Source organism: Arachis ipaensis, chromosome B1, assembly GCF_059453495.1.
Source record: "Arachis ipaensis isolate K30076 ecotype BB chromosome B1, ASM5945349v1, whole genome shotgun sequence".
Taxonomy (NCBI): Eukaryota; Viridiplantae; Streptophyta; class Magnoliopsida; order Fabales; family Fabaceae; genus Arachis; species Arachis ipaensis.
The window spans coordinates 83,562,992-83,567,249 of NC_142436.1; the positions used below are offsets into that span (position 1 = coordinate 83,562,992).

Consider the following 4,258-nt stretch of genomic DNA (forward strand, 5'->3'; position numbering starts at 1 on the left):
TGAATCCCTATTTTATTTAATTCATCATGTCTTCTTATATTTTTATGAACGTTATATTCATGTCAATGGAGTAGACTCCATACTTGACATGGGGGTTGATTAAAAGGAGACACTTGAGTTGGAAGGCTTAAGTGCTGATTAAACTGGTAGTTGTTGGCTAGTTCTGTATTTACTAACGCTAGACCTTCCCAAGGGAGAGGACTAGGATTTGCGAATAAGAGTTAACTCAATCACTTGACTTTCCTTTATTTAGTAAGGGTTAACTAAGTTGAAACAACAACCTTTTTAATACTACACTTAAGAGACCCCAACAAGGATAGAACTTCCAATTAATCATTCCCCCAGTCAAGGCTTTTTATCTAGAATATTAATAATCATTCTTAGTTTCTATTGCTTTAATTTACAATTATTTAATTGCTTATCAACCAAACTCAAACTCTCTCGGAAAATTCCTAATTAATAAATTAGCATCCTTTCTCGCAACTTGTTGGGAAACAACCTGGGATTCATACCCCCAGTATTTTTATTCTGAATTTTTGTGACATCTTTCTAAATTGGTGAGGCAGATTTTAGCTGGTTAAGGGCTATACCCGCAACGTTGTTCTTACATTACAATCTCTTAATTGGCCAAACTTCTGCCATGCACCAGCATGCATTTACACATTCATTTTCTACTTGAAACCAATTATGGAACAAGAAAGATGATCATTCCCATTCAATAAAGTGGATTTACTTGCCAAGCATACTAGAGAGCAATTTAACATCAGAAAAAAGGGATTAACTAGTATACTTCAAATAATAAATGTATGAAAAGCAGTTCGTAAACTAATGTGACCAAAAGGATATATATCAAGTTTGAAAAAAAGTGTTAAGACATACTTGGCAAAGTCCTCTGGCTTCTTGCTGAGACCAAAAGGATCATAACCATAGCTGCATCAACAAATATAAAAAAAATTTAAGCAAAACAGGTCAAAGTTTCAGAATGTTTGTGATTCAAAGGGAACTAGCTAGAGAAGAATCCACATACTCTCCGGGCACTTCTCCAGTCAAGTATGGTCGGATCTTGGATCGGTCCAAGAGACCCTCTGGCAAGAAGATCCTTCTGTCAGGACCTGTCACCAAATGCAAGCAATGATCAGAAACTAGTTTCCTACCTTGAATTGTACAACTAGAGTATATAAAAAAAACTTTGTTAGTTAATTACAAGAACTTAATTAGGACTAATTAGGAGATTATAGGCTATAGCAATAAGTTACCCTCCTCTTACTACTAAGTCAAACTTTGTTAGTTCCTTCTCTTCTTTTCTCTATTACCATATGATAAACCACAATTTTGTGGTTTATCTTGTACTTAATTTGGAGGATTTTATCATCTTTTCTCACATTTATTCAATGAAATAGCATGGTTTTGCAATTCCCCCTTGATTTGTGCTTAAATGTGAAAACATGCTTTTTAGGCCTTAAAAAAGCTAAATTCAATTCACTTTAATTCCATTCGATGCCTTGATATATTTTTTGAGTGATTTCAGGTTCATAAGACAAGTATTGGATGGAAGAAGTGAGGAGAAAAGCATGCAAAGTGGGAGAACTCTTGAAGAAATGAAGGAACCGCAAAGTTGTCAAGCCTGACCTCTTCGCACTCCATCGACCATAACTTGAACTACAGAGGTCCAAATGTAGCGGTTTCAGTTACGTTGGAAAGCACATCTGGAGCTTCAAAATGATATAAAATTTGTCATAGTTGCTTCGTGTCTAGAGGCGCATACACGCACTGTACGCGCATGCACCGATGGAGCAGCATGATTCACTAAAGTAAAATTGTGGCCAGCGGTTTGTAGCTCATTTTAGGCCCAATCCAACTAATTTCTGATGCTATTGAACCCAAGGATTGAGGGGGGAATGAACCCAGTAGTCATAGTTTATTTTTCATCATGTTTTAGGGTAGAATTCTAGAGAGAGAAGCTCTCCCTTCTCTCTAGAATTTAGGGTAGTTTAGGTTAATCTCTCTTAATTTTCTCTTTCAATTCTTGTTTTGATTTCAATTCTCTTTATGTTTTAGTGTTCTATTGTCTTAATATTCTTAGTTTCTCCTGTTAATTTCTTATTTTACTCTCTTTTATATTGATGAACATTGTTGGATCTTGATTTCGTTGAATGGAATCTTATGTTTCCATGCTCTTTTATGTTTATCTTAGTTGTTATTGTTAATTTCTTGCTTGTGGTAGTCATGGGTTTCACTAATTCTAGCATTTTGTGATGTTTGCTTTTATTGCACTCTAGGTGTTTGATAAAATATTTACACTAGTTTTTGAGTAGTTTTCTTGACTCTTGGTCTAGGCTAAGGGAACTGAGTGGACCTTGAGTCATTGGGTCTCATTGGATTGGTGATTTGAGAACCCTTGGTGATCAATTTGATACCCATTGACACTGTTGGGACTTATGGGTTGATGTTGATTAAGCCATTTGATATACTTCAAGTATAGAAGTACACTTAATGAGCTTGGTTCCTCATAATTATCAATATTTGGTTTGTAGACAAGGATGGTGATCTCAATTACCTATGTCTAGCCAAGAGTACTTTTCCTTTATTTTATTAGTTCTTATCATTTTACTTTCTTGTCATCTAATTTTTCTTGCCATTTATTTTCTTGTAAAAATATAAAATCAAACCCCCTTGCATCTTCATAGCCAATAATTAAACACTTCATTGCAATTTCTTGTGAGACGACCCAAGGTTTAAATACTTCGGTTAATTCTTATTTGGGATTTGTACTTGTGACAACTCAAATTTTTGATGTGGAAATTGTTTGTTGGTTTAGAACTATGCTAATAACGAAGTTCTTATTTCTAGAAGATAAATTCTAGACCAACACGACAATTTTCATCTATCACCATATTTCAACAAATTACATTGTCAAAAGAACACAACCATGTATATACTCTATGGACTTGTTAGCTACTTTGGTTCTCTCAGTTTATTTGCATATTCTATACTGAATTTTTGCTAAAAGAATACTTGTAATTTAATAAAAAGTAGTTCATGTAGAAGTTTTTCTAGTAACTAGATTAGATATGGTAAAGAACAAAAGAAAGAAAGGATGTGAAGATAGGAGCAACCACTTACCAAACCACTTGGCGAGTTCATCATTGGCAGGAGTGATAGCAGCAGCAGCTTTCTTTGAAGGAGGAGGTGGTACTGCCTTCTTCTTACCAAAGAGTGCCACAGTCTTGAAGGTGGCAGGGGTAGAAGCTGATGGTGCTGACCTTGCTGCACCACTCAACTTAATGGGGTTTCCAAGCATCTCTGACACCCCAATTGAAGCCATGTTCTAACCTCAATATCTTTTGGACCTCTTTTGGCAGATGTGTGATCTGAGTCTCATCAAGATCAAGCTTCTCAAGTTTCTCCAAATTTCCAATTTCAGGTGGTAATTTCATGAAGCATTCACGTAAGCAACAATATTGTTATAGTACATAAACAATGATTATGAAAATCTACCTTTGATAAGCATTACTCATCTTCACGATTTTTTCATGAATTTTGACATTTTCTAAAACTGGTCAAAACAATAGCATCGTCACAGACACGTTGAAAAACACACATACACATTCAAGAATTACAAGAAAGTGCTTCATTGCTTAGTTCAGATAGGGTTTTCAATGCACTAAAATAAAAAATAAAAATCCAAGCTTATTAAAATTGAAAAAACATATTAGAAAAATAAGTAGGAGGAGGTGATTACTGGAAGCCATGTTGTAGGGTACGGATCCGAGTTAGGGTTTTGATGGTTGGAATCGGTGAGTCAGTGGAACTCTGAGATAAATTAAGAACTGCAAACAATTACATGCAAGGGAGTGAGGCACTTATTACATTGTGTTTAATGAAGATGGATTAGTGAACCTAAATGGCAAGCAAAACAGAAGCAAATTAAGGCTGTTAATTAGTTCATTCTTTCACAAAGTAACAAGGTTTAATCATACACAAGCAAATTAGTAATCTATTTGGACAGAACTGATCACAAAGATTAATGAGCTCTAGCTGAATTTAATCAAGCTTAATCACACACTGGATTTTTACCTTATAAAGAAGGAAAACCAGCAGTAATCTTACCACTGAGAAAGATAAGAGAGGTAAAAACAAACCTTGCCCTTCATTGTCACGACATTGAAATTGCTGACGTTCCTCCTCACAAGGAAGTGGTAAAGCTGATCATGTTACACCAAATCAAAACCGTCCAAATCCATAATTTGATAAAGAA

The 4,258-nt window shown here is 35.0% G+C and overlaps 1 pseudogene; it reads right to left on the bottom strand.

Moving 5' to 3' along the window:
* Positions 1 to 791: 791 nt before the first annotated feature.
* LOC110270403 (chlorophyll a-b binding protein CP26, chloroplastic pseudogene) lies at positions 792 to 3,325 on the bottom strand (annotated as a pseudogene).
* Positions 3,326 to 4,258: the final 933 nt, after the last annotated feature.